The sequence below is a fragment of the Protopterus annectens genome, chromosome 10.part0 (assembly GCF_019279795.1).
Source record: "Protopterus annectens isolate FY-2018-M chromosome 10.part0, PAN1.0, whole genome shotgun sequence".
Classification (NCBI taxonomy): domain Eukaryota; kingdom Metazoa; phylum Chordata; order Ceratodontiformes; family Protopteridae; genus Protopterus; species Protopterus annectens.
This window is the reverse complement of record NC_056744.1, coordinates 1,693,727,156-1,693,747,597: the sequence shown is the minus strand read 5'-3', so window position 1 is coordinate 1,693,747,597 and position 20,442 is coordinate 1,693,727,156. Positions and strand designations below refer to the sequence as shown.

At 37.7% G+C, this 20,442-nt stretch overlaps 1 pseudogene; it reads right to left on the bottom strand.

Annotated features, from left to right (window-relative positions):
* Nucleotides 1-19,855, bottom strand: part of LOC122814432 — a 43,430-nt pseudogene extending 23,575 nt beyond the window's left edge.
* Between the last annotated feature and the right edge of the window lie 587 nt (nucleotides 19,856-20,442).

Here is a 20,442-nt window from a genome sequence, read left to right as displayed (position 1 = left end):
ACTTATAGTGGATGACATCAGCAGTGGATGCTGGAGAGAAAATGTTTGGAGGCTTGCATGAAACAGATAGCGAGCCATGTCCAACTGTCAAGATAATTTAAGTTATGCATGTTATCACACTGATGAATGTGCAATATGTAGCATTTGCTGGTTATGTTCCAATGTGCAGGTATATTTTCAGAGGCAGCTTTACAATCTATATGCAAATATGTGTCCACATTACTACAAGTATCAAAAACTCAATGTGTATTTTCATTTTAAAGGTGTGTGGTATACAACATGACACTTGTTAGTAATTTATGTAGTGTAGTAGATTAATTTGTGAATAAGTATTGCAAGACCAGCATTGTATCACATGGGGGGGGGAGTAACAGATGGCTGCATTGTAAATATGTGCCATTTTGTTAGACAAGGCCTTCATTTTTTTCTGTTTCCACAAGTAGTTTCATGCCATGAAGACTAAATGGACAGTAAACAAAAGTAATACATGCTACATACACTTTGCATAGCATACTGCTGAGCAGTAGGTTTGCGTGATGGTTGGCAAAGTGTTTACACATGCAAGACAATACTTTCCTTGTTTGCATTTAGCTGTGCAGTGTGCAAACACAAGCCACAGTGCTATATTTCTAAAGGTTCTGAGAGTATGAAAAACACTTGCTGCTCAGCTGACTCTGTGGCAGCAGGTGTAAATGTATTGACACATGTTTGAGCCCAGATGATAAAGGGATAAAATCCAGATGTATGCAATACTTTTAAAAAGGTAGTGATAATGCAATGAAATTATACTTTCCATTACATTCACAGTGTGTTACTGTGTGTTGACATAGTGCAGTGTGTTTAAGCAGCATTGCACAGAGGTGACCGCACCAAGAAAGAGTTGTTCAGTATTGGTGAGCGATGCCAAAACTAATTCCAAACATACAGACCAAAAACTGAAGGGCTCCATTTTTTTGACAGTTGTGTGTGACTATATTTTTTGACCAAATTTTAGGTGCTAAAATAGGGTAGACAGGAAAGTGTCAAAATGGGGAAGAACAAACTGAAAGCAATACCGGAATTTGCAGGAAGGAGGTAAGAAAGAACCATAGCTATCCATTCCTTCAGCAGTGTAAAATTAAAATACATGCAGAATATTAGCTGAATTTGGCCCATCATTTCAAAAAAAAAAAAAAAAAAAAAAAAAAGGGATGACAACAACACAATCATGTTGTATAGCCAATTGGACCAAATCAAATACTTCAAGAAGACAGATGCGCGAAATGGAGAGCTATGCATGGGATGATTTTTTTTTGTGGGACAAGTACCTTTTTTTTTTACTTCAGTAAGAGAGGAATGCTGTGTAAGGGATGCTGTGTAAGGGATTTTGGTATTTCTGGGTCGGGTAAGTTGGGTAGATGAGTAAGCAAATGCAAACAGGACAAAAGACAAAACAAAAGGATGGTGAGGGGCACAGAAGACTGTGGGACACCATGATTATAGTGAAGACTCACAAGACTGGGGGACAATGCAAGCTCATGTCCATCACATATGGGGAAAGTAAGAATCTAGTCCTCATCTGCAGGACTGTAATCACTGTCCCTTTACTCTGCTGTCTGCTGGAGTACTTGACATCTCCTCCTCCTACAGACCATGAGGGAAAGCAGCCTCTCCATCTAGTGCAGGTGTAGACAAATGGTGCTGTGCATGACCCTACATACCAACGCTGGCATCTCCTGGCAGGTGATGAAATCTCCACCTCCACCAGTACTGCTGGAGGGCACCATAGGTCCAGCTGCCAGAATAGTGCCTGAGGGCACAGGTAGTGCAGTGGCATCAGAGGCAGTACTGCCAGGTTGGGTCCCAGATGTGCTGGGTGTCAGTGCTGGAGCCAGTGAAGAGGAGACGAGCTGACCCACAGGGGTTCGCTTACCTTGCCGTGAAGCATTTAGTTATCTGTTACAGATGGATGACATGGAGACGTTTTGATGACACATAACAGAAAAAAAATGAAATAAAAAAAGAGATTAAAAACTATTTAATACTAAAAAACTGAAGGAGTGTTCATCCAGTTACTTTAGTAAGTTGACTTCATGTTTTACTGTGTTTTTATTTTGCTTATACTTGTTGATTTGTAGTATTAAATAGTTTTAAACCTCTCTGTGGTAGGCAAGCTTTGCTTTGTTTCTGTTGTTAGATTTTAATTTATGTAATATTATTAAAGAATTCCAGTACTGTATAGTTGCACTTGTATTTGAACCCACAACCGCTGACTATAGTCTTACACTTGGCTCTTAAAGTTTGCTTGTGCTACAGACTTATGCATGTATATTTGTTTTTACAGTTAGGATATGCATGCTTATTTTGTTACTACTGCATAGAAAACAAAAGCATTTTTCTTTAACTTTTAAAGCTACTATGGTGGTGCAGCAGTTAGTGTTGTTGCCTCACAACAAAAAGCTCTCCCGTTCGATTCTTTGCTAGTATGCCTTCTGGGCAGAGTCTGCATGTCCTCCCTGTTGTCATGTGGGCTCTATCCGGGTGCTCCAGTTTCCTCCCAAATTCCAAATAAAGGCAGTACATGGATTACACTCTCTAAAATTGGCCATAATTGTGTGTGTGTGTGTGTGTGTGTGTGTGTGTGTGTGTGTGTGTGTGTGTGTGTGTGTGTGTGTGTAAGTGAGTGGTACAAATGAACTACCATGCCAGGGCTAGCAACCTGGTAGTGTAAACCTTGGCTCAAGATGATTGTCATGGCTGAAGTGACACCCTGACCCCATGTGCAAAATTGGAAAAGGGCTCGAGGATGGATGGATAGAATAATACTTCTCTTGTGCTGTACACATACCACTTGCTTCTCTCAGTCTCTCCAGATGATCATCATGAGCCTGCCTATTTGCCACTATTACAGGATAGCTGCGAAAATAAAAGAGCATTGTACATACCATTCTTACCTATATTTAGCTTTCTATGTAATATACATTCCCTTTGTTAGCATACTTACACAATTGTTGGATTTCGATAGCTTGAATGTCATCCATCCACTGGTTAAGTGTATCCCTCTTTCACCTTTTTAGGTTGTTGAGGTGGTGGTGTCTTTACTCTTCACCAGTGTGGGGGATGGCAGTCACACTGGATACAGCCTTGGCCAGACTATCCCAAGCCTCAGACATTTACTGGGAGCCAGATTACTACCCCTGCAGAAGTCTGTGGCTGTGGTGCTTTACCATGATTCCAATAAATATTCTGCATTCCTGAACAGCCCACCTCTGCAACCTAAATTGAGCAACTTCTTCTCTAACTCCAGACATGTTTAATCCCAAAGCAATAGCAAATAATGATTTCCCACCAATTCCTGTGATTGTGTTTACTGGTAGTGCACAAAGCTGAGCAATGATGCCAACCATTGCACAAACCAAAAAGAAAAGATAAAACTGAAGACCACAGATGAAGAATCCACTTAAAACACCATTTTATTGCACCTCTAGTGCTTCGGCAACCGCCTTCAAGGAGTATAAAACATCACATAACTTATACAGTTTATATACCCTAATACATCTAACAATTAAACAAGCAGCCTAAACCAATTAATCAATAAACATTAAAAAAATACTACTTTCTCATCAGATAAGAAGCCTCCAGTTACATTCCACATTCAGACCCTGAGGAAATAAAGTGTCATATTTCAAAATGAAAATACTTTCTTTATATAACTTCTTTTTATACAAATCCTCAGAAAATACACCCTTCATAATATGTTCTAAGAGAGTGGCTTGCAACCCATTTGGATTAGAATTATGAGCCAGCATAAAATGTTTAGCAACAGGGCTATCTTCTTTATTATTTATACTATTCCTGACATGCCCCTGCAGTCTAGTTTTAAACTTCCTTTTACTTTCTCCTATATATACAAGGTTACACGGACATTTCAACGCATACATAATACCTTCAGTATTACAGCTATATATATTTTTAACCTTAAATACATGGCCATTTATATACTTAAAAGTTGGAACAATGACCATAGGGTGAAGTTCCCAGTCTCTGCATGGTCTTATATTGCAATGTCTCAGTGGGATATTTAAACTGTGTAAGTTATGTGATGTTTTATACTCCTTGAAGGTGGTTGCCGAAGCGCTAGAGGTGCAATAAACTGGTGTTTTAAGTGGATTCTTCGTCTGTGGTCTTCAATGATGCCAACTATGTCTGCACAATGTTAAGTAGAGAGCAACAGTGCCAAGCAGAGAGGAACAGAATTTTTTAAATTGGAAGGTTAATCTGACACTTGACGTTAGTTTGAAGGGTGTCTGCTGCTGTAATTGTAAGGTGATTTAACTTTGCTGACATGCACTGGGGGCATGAATGACTTGACACATATTTGCTTGGCTTTACACACTAATAAAACTGACATTTACACTGTGGGATTCAAACCTGTGCATAAGGGACAAAATATTTTCTTCTACACTGGTGATTTTCCATCTTTGCCACAGAAGAACTGCTTGTCAGACATAGCCATGAATCATTTATAAATACAGATGACAGACTGAGGTGTTATCCGTGTGTGTGTGTGTGGGTGTGTGGGTGTGAGACCTGCCAAGGTCCTTGCATATACATTCACTTGTGTGTGTCTTATTTAAGTGTGAAGGCCATAGTCCAGCTAGCAGAATTATACTTACAATAATATAGTAGACAGTATACCTTCAGTCATACATCTCAACGTTCAAAACACAATAAGGGTGTCTTATCCCTCATAAACATCATTCTTATCAGCTCCACTATGTATAATTATATATAAAATGTGATAAGCAATATTTAATATAATGTGAAAAGGAACAAGATTAAAACTATCTGGAATTTTCTGTATTAGAACTCAGTGTCATGTGTATGGCAGCCCTACTCTTACATTTGTTGCTAAAGGAATACTATATACCACTTATATACAGTTTCCTGTTCATTACTACAAACTAGACTGTCACAACAGTAAAATATACAACACTCCCAGTATTAGAACCTAGGACCATCTGTATTCCATCCCTACACTTACATCTGCCACCACAGGAATAGTTAAACAACACTTGCTTAATTCCCTATTAATTAAGTTGTGTGTGTTAACTGCCTCACAATGCCACTGAGTGTGTTTCTGTGATACCCAATCAGATTAATAGAATGCATCCATTTTGAAATTGCTGAATGTCTGTTTCCTGTCTGCAGGTTATTTGATGGCTTCAGGTGTTGGGGAAGCTTGCTAACCACCTCACAACTTCTTTTAGTGGTGCTGCATGATGGAAAGCAAAAACTGCAACACTGTATCCTTTTTGAACTTTACTCTATGCCCTGTTTAGAGGCATTGTGTCTGCTTCCTGTGTGGGCCAACACTCCAGGTTTGGGCTCTGCTAAGCATCCTGCCAACAAGATAGGCAAGCTAAAGATGGCATTCACTGTATTCCTCCATTTCCCTTATTTGCACTAAGCCATGCACTACTCAAATACTGGCATAAAAATTAGAAAAAGGGAAAATTAGGAGAAATAAAGAAAATAAATCTATTAAATAAACACTACAAAAATTATGTTGGTATATATATGAAATATTTTACACAGGTGTGGATTTGAACTCTCACTCCAATGAACCTTCAAAAACACAGCAATAGTGGCTTATCCCTCTTTGCTACAGAAACAGCTTTACAGCAGATAATGGAAATTATGCATACAACCAAATGCATCACCATCTGCAGTGCTAGCAAGACATACAACAGTTGTTTGTACATTTCTTATTTTCAGATGTAGTACACCGAGTGATCACACAACCATTTATGACTACTGCTTGATATATATGTAGCTCTATCTTATCTCCCTATCTTTGTTGCTCATGCTTGTCTTATCTGACCAGTAATCCAAGACATGCAGTTTGTAAAGCATTCTGTATAACTGTTCTTAAAATGTGGGAGGATATTAAATGGCAATAATATATAGTTGTCAAGAAATGAAGGGGAGGTTGGATGTTACTGAACAGAAACTGTAATGTGTGCTGGTTAGTTACATTCAAAACCTTGGTATAATTACTTCAGTACTTTGCAAGTCTAACCTGGCTAATGCACCCACTGGAGAATAGGGAGTCTGAATTGCTTTTGTGTTTTCCTTCTCTGTACCAGTAATCAATCACAGTAGCAATCCATTAGCAACAGACACTGAGGGAGTGCCTGCATTACATTTACATCTTCTACATGGAGCCAATTATTTTGGGATTCAGAAATTCTAATGAGTTCACACCTCATTTGCATCTTCACCATGTTCACAGCCCTGAATGCACACTATAAAAAGGAACTGTGTAGCTATGGAACCTGAAGGTGAGGAGACTTGCTTATGTGGATAACGCAAACAAAGATATTACTTAGGAATTTATTTGCACAGCAAACAACTGATCTTGATAAGGTATTCTTGCCTTTCTCAGCTATATACTGGATATGCTGAAATGTCACCATGAAAAATATGTTTTTCTATGTTATATATAGCATTTGATAATGCATATATCTCTACTTTTCTTTGTATACATTTCTTAAAAGTATACCGATGGCATAGTGTGTTTGTCAGGGAATTTTACTTTCTGAGATACACAGCCTTACTAACCTTCATCACAAGTGCTAATGTTACAACTGTTTCACACTCTTTAATGGTTATTTTCTTGAAATGTAAATGTCCTACACCGTCAATAATGCAGGGGTGTCAGCCTTCTAAAATGACCCAGGCACACCTCTAGGGGAGTCAGCCTTCTAAAATGACCCAGGCATACCTCTAGGGGAGTGCTGGCTGCAGACAGATAAGACTGGAAATTGCATAAAATGGAATGCTCTGTGGTAAATGTGTACATGTTTCAGAAACAGTTTATGTGATAGCACATAGTAGTTCACTGATGCTTTGTTAGTAAACTGGGTCATTTGCCTCTTTGGGAATAGAGGAGCAAAGTTGCATTTCTATGGTGGCACAAACAAAATTTGCTATTATTACTCTCCCTGTTTTGCATCAAACCTTCCTTTGTGTGTGATTATAATATGGTACAACCACACAATTCCCTTTTTTATATATTTGAATATTTTGGATCTTTTATGTTTCTCCAGTGGGCAATAGTGAAATACTACCTTTTATGAGTTATATCTAAGCAGGACTTTTATTTATGTGATTCTTGTGTATTATCCTTCTTTTGTGTTTTCTGTCAGCTAGCAGTATGGCACCCAGGCATCCCAATCCTGCAAACCCTCCTTCAGTGACCTTGAGAATTAAGTCATTGTAGAAGCATTTAGGTGACATGGTGCCTTTCTGCTTGAGAGGGGATATGGGTATATGTATGTCAGAATCCAAATTTGTCAGCAGATAGTGGCTGATGTGAATGCAGCATGTGGCTACAGCAGGACATATGACAGGTGTATCATACGGTCCCCTAACATGATTTCATCGGCCCTGAGGAGACACCAAATGAAGAGTTCCTGTCCACTGTCCGGGATTCAGACAGCTCAATGGAAAGTGCACAAAAGCATGTCACTGATGTTGGTACTGCAGTTTCAGGGAGGACAAGCATGTCCCAGGAGGAGCTTCCAGGATGGGTTACTTATCTCAATTATTAAATACTTCTTGTACAGTAAAATATTGACTTAAGTTATCTTAAACATTAAATTTCATTTGGGAGGGAATAGTTGTAGACTGATACAGTTAACAACACATTCTGGTTGATTACGCATGGGCTTGGAGATGTTGTGTCATGCAATTTTTAACAGCATCATTAATTGACATACAAAAGGCGAAACGTTTTAGCCCTCTGTATTACTGATCATGGTGATGACTGTGTCCTTACATTTTGCATAACTTCTTCCAGGACCATCCGTCATAGGGAGCCTACAATCATCTGTATATGGTAAGCCAAAAATTTTTATGTCAGTACTGATGAGCAGTTCACAGAAATATTTAGTTTATGATGTGGATGTCAGGACTGTTGCGTGTATTGTTGTACTGTCTATCACAGTGACACCACTGTTAGCTTGTTAGCATATATTGGACTATAGTAGTGCAGGTATTAATTCTTTCCTGTGTTTGTTGCTTATCACAGTTGATCATGACAGTGGAAGTATGGGACTCCTACTTCATGATGGCAGAGTACCAGCAGACTCTGATGAAGATGGCAGTCAAACAGATGTTGAATCTAACACTGACATTCAGCCATCCCCTATAATTCCATCGGACACAACTAGTAGGCCTGTGCCAACCATTCCAGTGAGCTCTTAGTCATTTGACAGGTGGAGGGTGAGACACAACCAGGGTAGAGTGGTTACTGCAGCTTCAGTACATACGGACTCTGGCCATAGCCAATTGTGAGTGAGGTGCCATGAAGGAGGGTTGTTAGGGGTGCTCAGAGGAGGCCTGCTATCCATCCTCCACTTGATCCAGGTAGGTCTTCCCATGTCACTCAATGCATGTTTAGGGCCATCCTGGAGGTACAAGCACATTCCAATAGGTCTTCCAGAGAAATGCTTAGGGCTGTAGATGTGGCACAGGCTAACATACGTGACTGCCTCCACCATGTTGCCGATTCCATGGATCAGATCAATGACATGTTGTAACATGCAGTGCTTATGTTTAACGTCTGCATCCACATGGGCATAGGTCAGCTACTCTGTCTGATGTTAGCTGAAGTGGCTATGCCCAATCATGCTTCCATAGTGGCACTACTTCCACTGCTCCATCAATGGTTGAGGTATCCATGCTCAGATGAGGCAGTCCACATAGTCATGATCCTGGACGTCCTCAAGAGGGGAGTTCATCCAGCAGACATCAGTCGTGCTCAGGTATCAGCAATGCATTTGAGCATGGGAGGGAACATGCCAGTACAACTCCTGGCAGAGCCACTTCTCATGGTCAGGTACAGTGATTAACTGCCACCTCTACCATGCATGGCCACCTCTACCATGCATGGCTCATACCTGTCCAACATACCAAGATGTAGAGCTAGCACAGAGCTTGGCTGTGTTCATGTAGAGACTTACCACACCTGTTTCACCTACAGGACCCATACAAACACACATGCACAACAGTTACATGGTTCAGCCATGAAGCTTAAAGCTCATTCTGTCTCACTGGCTATTTGTTACTTTATCCAAATATCTGCCCGTTTCTACTTTTTACTCACACATACTCACTTACCTTTTTTGTAAGCCTAGGCTTCCTGACTCCACACACTCAACACCCGGTGCAAGTGATGACAACTGTGCCATATCCTTGTTTTCTATATTTTGGATTCAGGGATACGCAAGATTTGTTTCTATAATCAAGGTGCATAGCTAACTTAGTGCTTAGTATACTTGTGTTTGTGATGTTGGTTTGCTAACTGCACTTCTGACATATTTTGGCATTACAATCAAAAAAAAAAATTGTATCAGTATTTTTAATAATCTTCTGATGGTTGTGCAGTCTGAAACTGAAATACGTTTCATGACTTTCTAACCTCATTAATTTTTTCCAGAATGAAAGTATGAGGCCAAACTGAGGACCTTTGGTGACCATCAGTACTTTTGAGATGTTTGAATGTGTGAATCTTTGATGCCTGAGGCCTATTACTTGATAGAGGACATATGTCTTCACACAAGTCTCTGCTGTCACATGTTAAAGTCATTGCTGTACAAATCACCCACCTTTTACTTACTTACATTACGAAGTAACATGCAAGGATATGTCATTCATCACTTACCTTGTAAATCCAGCAGTTGCTGCAGTTTTAGTTTAGGGCTGAGTCTGTCTGATGCTAGGAGTACACAGCCATTACATGGGTGGGTAAAGGTTCCGAGCATTGCCTGGCATCAATGTTATTATATGTATGTGTGTAGGATGAAGGTTTTAGCCCCTTAGGTGGTGGGTGAATTTGAAATGCATGGCCTCTTAACCAACATGAGGGCATATACAGCACACCTACAGCTGCTGGTTCCCCCCTGACTCCTTACCTGTGTGTGGCTGTGGTGACCTTGCCATTGGTCAAGGGACATGTGCCCCATCCCCTTGTTGATCCTGCTGAAAATGTTTTCTCAGGATGATGTTGTGAAGTATGGCACAGACGAAGATTTCAGTACATGTACAGTACTGCAGGGCTCCCTCAGATGTACCTAGGTAGCAGAATCATGACTTCAGCAGCCCAAACTCACGCTCTTATGATATTTATGGTTTGGACATGTTGCCTCATTATGGGATTCTTCAGTGGTTGTGTGCACACTTTTGATGGGCATCATCAGCCATGGTTCCAGTGCATAACCTGCATCCCCCAGTAAATTAGCTCCCACAGAGATACCTAGGCAGTGGAATCATGACTTCAGCAGCCCAAATTCATGCACTTATATTATTTCTGGTTTGAGCATGTGCCTCATTATGGCATTCTTCAATGTGTGTGTGTGCGTGTGTGTGTGTGTGTGTGTGTGTGTGTGTGTGTGTGTGTGTGTGTGTGTGTGTGTGTGTGTGTGTGTGTGTGTGTGTGTGTATCCATTTCTGATGGGCGTCATCAGCCATGGTTCCACTGCATAACCTGCATTCACCAGTAAATGACTCTGTGGGATTTCACCTCTAGTGAACATCTGATACAGTTGGGAGGTATGCCAGATGTGAGTTATGGTAACTGCCTGGGTAGCCAGCACATACATTCAAAAGGATTCACCTAGCATTACACATGAATTGGCAGTTAATGGAGTGGAAACCCTTTCTATTTATGTAGAACCTTCCCTGTTCCCCAGGTGGTACCCTGATTTCTATATGTGTACAAATCTATTGCACCTAGTACTTCACGTTGGTGTGTTACAATGTAGAACTCATGTAATTGTGGCCTTGTCCTCAAGAGTATGGGGAAAATATATGTGGTAACTCACATGATGGAACACAGCATTCAGGAACTGATGGGAGGATCCTGAATGTGGGCAGCTGCGACACCCCCAGGATTTCCCCTGTTGCTTTCTGACAGGATCCTCTGACAGGATCCTCTAGCTATAATTCTAAGTGCTACACATACTTTTATTGGTATTGGTTCCCTTCAGTTTGACCTGGGTCTGAGTCTAGGATGAAAGAGATTGCAGAGTTCCTGTAGTGTGGCTGTATCTACTCTCTAGCAGTCTGCAATTTCCACCTCATACACATTGTGATAAGTTAACCGGGGTTTGAAAAAACTCTTCTTATTGGCCATGGTCTATTAGCAGCAGCATATACTTTAGCCTGTTACATATACACATAAATTAAAGCAACAGCAGTCCCTAACATTTTTTCTGTGTAAACCCCTTTCCATGGACATATTCCAATAGGTTTTGGAATTTGCAGGGAAAACCAGCACTGAATCTACAGGTTTGCATTATATTTTATCAAATAGCACCACCACTTGGATTGGTTGATTAGCATACAATTCAGCTGCTTATGCTGTAATTAGCATAGCACGGGGTTTACAGTGGTTGCACGACTCTACACTATGTAGAACAGCTTGCTGAATACAAAACAGTGCACTAACATGTAGGGTTTATGGAGTCTGCTCTCTAATGTATAAGTAACCTGGTCTATATGCCAAACTGCATGAAAATCATTGTTAATTCAACTTACTAGACAACACAAAGTAGGATTTTTTTATGAGCTATTATTAAAAAAAATAATAATCTTGTCCTACATGTCCTTTTGCTTTCTACCATACTTATTAAATCCCAGTTTAGAGCTATCATTAATTTAAGAATATTTTTTTATATTAAAAAATAAGGTACATGTACAGCCATCCTCAACCCCTAAACACACACACACACATATATTTCATACACAGGCATTTTGCCCAGATTAACATATTTTGAGAGGTTTGCCTTCATTCTTTTACTGTACATATATATTTTCAAAAAAATAGAAAATTTCATAAACATGTATCATTAATAAGCTGTTCACTTACTGTCTGGCTTTTCTTTAAAATTATTCTTGTGTTCTGTTCTGTTTATCGCCTTCTTGTCATTCACTTGCAGTTCAGCATTATCTTCTTTAAGTAGCACTAACAATGCCTCTGGGGGGATCTTGTAACCTACACATTAAAAAAAAAAAAAAAATCATATATATATATATATATATATATATATATATATATATATATATATATATATTATATAAACATGCTTTAAGTATGGAACTGTGGAACACTAAGAGAACACGTTTTAATCTTGTTCTTTGGAAGCATAACATGTGTGTATATATATATATACACACACACACACACACACACACACACACACACACACACACACACACACACACACACATTATTCTTCCAAAGAACACGATTAAAACATGTTCTCTTAGTCTTCCACAGTTCCATACTTAAAGCATGTTTACCAAAAGAATTACAAAGTGCTAGAATAACATAAAAGATTTAATTTGTTCAGGAGTAGCAGAATTTCAGTTTTGTATATATTATTCATATCCAGTTATATTAATTACATTTTAAAGTAGTTCTTTCCTTCTAGCAGTGATTATTGTTTCACTTCAACTTATATTATTTGTTTATTTAAAGTTTGATGATCGGGGAAGTCCACTGGGCCAAGAAGAGCCCGTTTTCAGTGGAGGCCCGGGGAGAAAAGCTCCACAATAATTGCAAGTTACATTTCACATGTTACAAAAGGAAATAGTTCATACAGCTAATTAAACATTTACAGATAAACTCCATATTTGCAATTGGCTTGTCACAATGTTAGAAAAATGAAAAGACATAATTCAATACAGAAATTTCAACATTTACATAAAGTGAATATTTTTGTTATAAACTTAATTGTAGGTTTAACATTTCAAAATATATAGCTACTAGCCATTAGTAGGTTAGGAAAATATTATATATGGAGAGGGTAATAGTATATTTGAGATTGGAGAGTATAGTACAACAAATATTAGAGAGAAAAATTGTTTTTAGTATGGGGAGGGATTGTTTTGTGTGGGATGAAGTAATAGTAGAGGTAGTTGGATTAGTCAGTGCAGGTTGGAATTGGGGGTTAAGTTGGAGCATGGCAAGGGCATTCCCATTTGGAAGAAAGATGAGAAAAGTAGCTGAGATTTGAAATTTGTATGGTTAGGTAGGTTGCACAGGTGTGTGGGGAGAGAGTTCCACTGTTTAGCTAAGGAGTGGAACAGCAGTAGATGGCCAGGAGGTTGTACAGGTTTGTGGACCTGAAAGAGATTTTAGTTTCTGGAGCTGAGTGAGCAGTTGGGAATGTAAGGTTTTAAGAAGTAGCAAGAGCTGGGCAGTTGACAGGTTTAAAGATGAGCTTGTGGGCAATGGTGAGTTGTAGGTAACTGAGGTAGTTGGGTAGTTCAAGCCAGTTGAGGGTGAGGAGGAAGTAGCAGTGGTAGGATGAGTTTTTTTAATTGGTTGCAAATTTGGAGATCTTGTGGTAGCAGGATTCAAGTTTGGACCGAAGGCCAAGATGGAGATTGGTGAAAAGAGGGGCATCTTACATGACAGAGGGGAGTAGGAAGGTGGATGCAAGAGTTTGAGAGGTAGAGGGGCTTAGGAAGTGCTTGTGCCTGTAGAGGACACCTAACTTTTGGTGGATTTCCTTGACTGTGGAGTGGACGTGGGTGTCATATTTTAGTTCTTCATCAATAATGATGCCAAGAAGCTTGGTGCTGGGAAGAATTGCATTGTTTTGGCTCTGTATGGTGAATGTGGTTTTGTCAATGGAGTGTTTGGAAGGGGGGGGAAATTAGTTTGGTTTTATTTGCATTTAGTGCCAGATGGTTAGACTACATCCAGGTTTCTGTTTTGGAGAAGGCTAGTTGAGTTTTTGCTAGGAGCTCAGGAGAAGGCTGAGCAGATGATTGTCGAGTCATCTGCATACTGGATGACAGAGGAGTCTGGGATGGATTGGTGAAAGTTGTTAATGAATAGGTTGAAGAAAAGAGGGCCAAGAACAGAACCTTGTGGGGACAACGTGGGTGGTGGGGAAGGGAAAAATTAAGTTTTTCCATTAAGCTTGTTTGGCATTGGAAAGTAGCGGAAAATGGAAGGTGTGGGAGAATGAGAGTATTGGGATTAATAGGGGGTTTAATGGTTCAAAGCCCTTTACAATCTAAATAGGGGAACGACAAGAAATGAGGCATATAACCAAATAAAAACACAACCCTTAAGAAAAAAAATCCCAAAAAAAGCTGTGTGGAATAAAAATTTTTTAAAAATTACGAAAAAAGGAAAAGGTATAATTGTTTGGGTTGCTTTTAAATAAGATCCATTTCCGTCATTTAAATAATGTTATTCAAATGATGTAATCAATGGACTGTTAATCCATTCTAAAAAAAAGAACGATGAGTAATATGTTATTATAATTTAAATAAAAAAAACCCCTTTAAAAAAAAATTCATATGCATGTGGGGAAATAAAATTAATGTAAGGAATTTTTATTTTAACATGTTAATAAAAGTATAGGATTGTGTGTAAAATTCCATTAAAATAATGCGGTCCCCGTGGTCAAAATGTATTAGTTAATTTAAATTCAGTATATAATGCAATTTAATTTAATAATTTTATGGTGAATTAAAAAAAAATTAAAAAAATAATAATTATATTACTTTAATATAATAATTATAAGGTTTACCTTAAAAAGTTTCATAAAAAATATTGAATGTGTATAAAAATGAGTTAAAAGGGGTTTGTGCTTTGAATAAATGAAAAAAAATAAATTTTATGTATTGATTTAAGGGATGGTTTTTACCCTTTTTTAAAATTGGTGATAAAAGAAAAAAATTAAAGGTAGGTAAAAATCATGAGTGAATACAGGTAAATGTTTAAAATAATTGTTATGAGTATGATATATGAACTATGTGAAAATCTGATAAATTAAATGTAATTATTTAAAAATTAAAAATTTTTAAAAAAAAAATTTTTTTAATTTTTTAAAATTTTTTAGTGTTTATCAAGTGTTTTTTAAATTTAAAAATTAATTATTATAAATTAATTATATTTTTTTAAACTTTTTTAAAATTTTTAATCTTAAAAATAAAGTGGGAAAAATTTTGAAATTTTCAGGGGTTTAAAAAAGGGAAACAGTATGGGCGTAACAAGCATTTTTAAGAAAATTTAGTTTATTGTGATGAGTTTCCTTTTTGTTTTCCCTTTTTTAAAAGAGGGGAAAGGGTGGAAAAGGATAATTTTATCATATTTTCCACCTTTTTTAGAGGAGGTGTAAGATCCAGAAAAGGGAATCTGTTTTCTTACTTTTTAAGAAAAGAATATAGGCAATTTTTTGCAGATTGTTTGAGGAAGGTGGGGGGAAAGTTTGGGTTTCAAAGGGTTTGATTTGAAAGTCTTTTTATGCATGGGGGGGGGGCTTAAGAAAGGATTGGGGGGTGGTTGATGTTGGGGTTGGTAGAAGGGGGGGAAAGGGGGTATAGTTTGTATGCATCATGAAAATGAGGAAAAATGGTGGTGAAGGTAGTTTAGATTTTAAATGGGCAGGGATTGGGTTTTATGGTTTGGTTGGGGGGGGATTAAAGGGTTTGGAATAATGGGTAAAATGGAAAATCATATCTGTGGGGTTTTAGGGAACCCGTCATATTTTAAGCTTTATAAAGTTAAATTGAAAGAAGCGGGGGTTTATTAGTGGGGTTTTTTAACAGAAGGGAGGGGGCAGAAAGGGTATGATGCTAAAATAAATTTAATTTTTAAGGTTTTGGTTGAGGTCCTAATGATTACCAGATGTAATTTTATTTTTCTAAATTTATTAGTTAGAATTGTACAGGTTTTGTGTGGGACGGGCTTCAGAGTTAATAGTACTTCAGTTGATTTGGGATCACAAATATATAGGTTTAATTTTTATATTGGGGCCAGGGGGATCTTTAAGGAGATATTACACGGGGAATATAGAGGGCAGTACATACGGTTTGGGTTTGGATTTTTAGTAAACCTATTTAAATTTACTTTAAAATTGGGTTTTTATTGGGTTGGAGAAATGGGGGGTTAAAATTGCTTCCCCCTCCTTTTTTGTCTTGTATTTGAATGATTTTAAACCTGGGGAGGCTACTTTTAATAGGTTTTCGCCAGGTTTCAAAAAGCTGTAATGTCGGGTGGTTATGGGAACCAGGAAGGGTTAATTTTTTTTTTAGGTTTGGATTAGGGCTTGTAAGCAGAAACATTTGAGTTTTGGGGTTTATTGATGTTAAGATGGGTCCCTTGGGGTGGTTAAGAGTGAGGGGTTTAGTAGAAGAAAATTTTGGGAAAGGGTAGCTTGGGGTTTTGAGATAGGATTTTTGGGCCACTTTGAGGGGCAGGGGTTTGGGGGCTTTTTTTTGAAGAAAAGATTGGGTTAAGGAAAAGTTCATTGAGATGGGTGATTATGGGAAATAGGCTATGGTTTGAATTTTCAAAATTTTGGGGGGAATAAGAAAAAGGGAAAATTTAAAAGGGGGATAGGGAAAGTTTGAACACTGTATGGGGTATTCTGGGGTATGAGATCACAGGTGGGGGGGTTGGGTTTGGTGGTTTATTGGAGATGTTTGGGGAGGATCAGGGGAAATATAAAAAAACAGTGTATGGGTAGATTTCAGGGGAAACTAACAATTGGGGGCTTTTCTTTTGGTTTAATTTACCCATTTGGGTTTTTTTAATTTATCCCAAAGCCTTATGAAAAAAAAAAAAAAAAAAAAAAAAAAAAAAAAAAAAAAAAAAAAAAAAAAAAAAAAAAAAAAAAAAAAAAAAAAAAAAAAAAAAAAAAAAAAAAAAAAAAAAAAAAAAAAAAAAAAAAAAAAAAAAAAAAAAAAAAAAAAAAAAAAAAAAAAAAAAAAAAAAAAAAAAAAAAAAAAAAAAAAAAAAAAAAAAAAAAAAAAAAAAAAAAAAAAAAAAAAAAAAAAAAAAAAAAAAAAAAAAAAAAAAAAAAAAAAAAAAAAAAAAAAAAAAAAAAAAAAAAATTTTTTTTTTTTTTTTTTTTTTTTTTTTTTTTTTTTTTTTTTTTTTTTTTTTTCTTTTATTTTTGTTTTTTTTTTTTTATTTTTTTTTTTTTATTTTTTATTTTTTTTTTTTTTTTTTTTTTTTTTTTTTTTTTTTTTTTTTTTTTTTTTTTTTTTTTTTTTTTTTTTTTTTTTTTTTTTTTTTTTTTTTTTTTTTTTTTTTTTTTTTCTTTTGTTTTTTTTTTTTTTTTTTTTTTTTTTTTTTTTTTTCTTTTATTTTTTTTTTTTTTTTTTTTTTTTTTTTTTTTTTTTTTTTTTTTTTTTTTTTTTTTTTTTTTTTTTGGATTTGATTAAAGAAAAAGTTGCCCTTTAAATTTTGTATTTTAAGTTTCCCTGGTTTACTTGTTTTTTTTTCCCGAAGGGTATGACTATGCATTTTTGGCGTTAACTTCAGGCCATGGCTCTGGCACCAGTTATCCGTTTCTGTGAGGCCCTTCTGGAGGATATCTGTGTCAGATGTGTTTTCGACTATGGCCCAGTTTGCAGTATCTGCAAACTTTGTCAGCCATAACCCTCCTGTGTTTGCTTGTACTTCAGAAAAGTAGATGCCGAACAAGAGTGGACCCAGGACTGAGCCCTGTGGGACACCACTTGTGACAGGCTTTGAGTCTGACATGGCTCCAGCAACTCTGACCCTGTGGGTTCTGTCACTTAGCCAGTTTGCAACCCATCTTGTGATGTATGGGTTTACATTCAAGCTGATGAGTTTTTCGATGATACCTGAGTGGGGTATTGTGTCAAAGGCCTTTGCCAGGTCGAGGTAGGCTGTATGGACTGCCTTTCCTCATCAATGGCCTTCGTGACTGTATCGAAAAAGTCAACCAAGTTTAAGAGGCAGGATCTGCCTTTGACAAAGCCAAACTGGGTTGGATCCAAAGTCTGCAAGTTCCCTATGTCTTTATTTATGAGTTCCATTATGATCCTCTCCATGGCTTTGCAGATAAGGCTTGTCAAGCTAATGGGGCGGTAATTTCCAGGGTCTGTGGAGGCACCGCCCTATGAAGTGGGACCACAGTCACCGTGCGCCACTCCTTGGGTACGTATCCTGAGGTGAGGCTAAGATTAAACAGCTGTCCTAACTGTGGGTTTAATTCCTCGTTGAGTTCGTGAAGCAGACAGCTGGGGACACCATCCGGTCCCATGGATGCTGTGTTTTTTGCCTTAGTGAGGGCAGTTCTCACCTGGGTGTTGGAGATGTTTGGGGGGCTACAATCCTCTGGAATAGATATCTCTCCTTTTGGGGGAGAAGTTTGCACTGAACCTGTCAGCCAGTATGTTGGCAATGTGTGTAGGTTCAGTAATTTTCACATCATTTTGAACTAATTCTGAGCATATCTGGGAGTTTCCTCCTAGGTTTCTAACATAGCTAAAGAAGGCCTTATGATTGTCTTTAGAGTCCTTGGCGATTTTTCTCTCAAAATTTGCCTTGGATGATTTTATGAGAGCTCTTAGTTTTTTACTTATAATGATCAAAGGTGTCTTACCTTTCAAGGATTTTGCTCTATCTTGTAGTAGCTTCCTCCTTTTGTTGTAGAGCTTGTTTATGGCTGGGGTCCACCAGACTGGATGCTTGCCTTTGGTACAGAGAGTCTTAGTTTTGTTTGGGATTGCCTGATCCATGCAGTCCTGTAGGTGCTGGTAGAAGGCATTTGTAAGTGATTCAGCGGTTTGAGTAATGTTTACCACTGGCTCAGGGGCCTTAAAGGAGACCACACTAGTTTTTAGAAGTGTGAAATCGGCTTTTGAGAAGTTTTTCACTGTGGTCTTTTTTGTTTCAGGTGGGGGCGGGATGAGGACCTCCAGCGAGATTAGTTTATGATCTGATCTCACCAGTGAGGGGTATACTTCCGGTGTTGAACATTTTGATCCCATGTTCGTGATGATGAGATCAAGTATGTTTTCTCCTCTTGTGGGGATGGTGACTATTTGTTCCATGGCATTTGAGTTTATGAACTCCAGGAATCTTTGGGTTAGAGTGTTCGGGCTTGAGTAGTGTTCCCAGTCTATATTAGGGTAGTTGAAGTCACCTAGTATGATGGTGTTTGGAGATACATTTATCCCCTCCAATGTTTTCAGGAAGGCCATGTGAGGTTCCTGAGTTTGAGAGGGTGGCCTGTAACATGCTACAAATTGCAGAGCAGTCTTGCCTATGGTTAATTGCACCTGGATGGTCTCCGATGCATCGTGCGTTGCCACCAACCTTGAGGTGTGGGTGTCCTTTATGAATATGGACACCCCCCCTCCTTTCTTGGTGTTGTCCGGATTTTGGGGCCGGAATAACGTGTTAACTGTGTAAGATTACATTTATGATTCAATAGAATATTCTTAACATTGTATAACTGGATGGGATGTTGAATTTCTTCCTTTCTGTGTATACATTCTAAATATGTTACATAAATAAAAAAATTCTTAAAAACATTCTAACTGAACTGCAGCCTATAAACTGCCCACTTGATTCATATAAATGGCAGGAATGTAGAATGAGGCACCAGGGTATGATTTTCCTTTTATTTCTGTATTTGGATGCATTGTGCATTAACTTCCCAGTCACTGAGGACCATTTTAGTCATAAATTAAGCCACAAGGAAAAGGCTATAAATATATATATATATATATATATATATATATATATATATAGTAACTGGATCACTTACTCAGGTAGCAAATAAACACATACGGCACCTCAGCACAGCATTTTAATAATGTACTCATAACCCTCAGAACAAAGACCACTCCTTAAGATGGGACAAGACCTACCTGCTGAAACTAAGGTTTCATAGTTCTCTAGCATCACTTCCTTATAAAGCTCCTTCTCTTGTTTTGTTAACATCTTCATCTCCTCTGCTGAGAAAGTAACAGCAACATCCTCAAAGGATTCTGGAGCCTGTAAAAGACACACGGCGCAATTCATCTTTTCTTTTACTGCAGTCGGTGAAAAATATGCTATTTTCACATAATGCATTCAATGTAAATTCTATTATTTTTTCAGCAGGATAGCACTGGCATTTGTTACCAGTCATGCACTTAAAACAGTAAAACTAATCAGTCATTAACAAGTACAAATTTCTTTTTCACAATTATGCAAGTAACAATGCCTTCATTTCAGAGTTGAAAAACATCCCTTGCTGGTATCTTTCTCTCCTTTACACATTAAGGTCAGTGACAGCAGGGCAGAAAGTTCAAGTTAAAGACATATGTTTAGAAAAAAAAAAAAAGACAGTGACCTAATTTAGGGAACAGGAAACCAGGAAGCAATAAGGGAAGCCTTGAAAGATGGAGAGTAAAAGTGGGATCATAGCCGAGTAAGAATGAAAACTTAGGAGCAGGGATAAGCTGGAGAAGGCATGGGGCTGTGAGATAGTTGAAGCTACTGGAAGAGGACAAACCATGGAGGATTACTTCAGAAATCTACAAGAAATGGTCCAAGATGGCAGTCAAGATGTAGCAGTCACAAGATATCTGCTCTGTGGTGATGGAGAAACCGACTGGTGGAGTTAA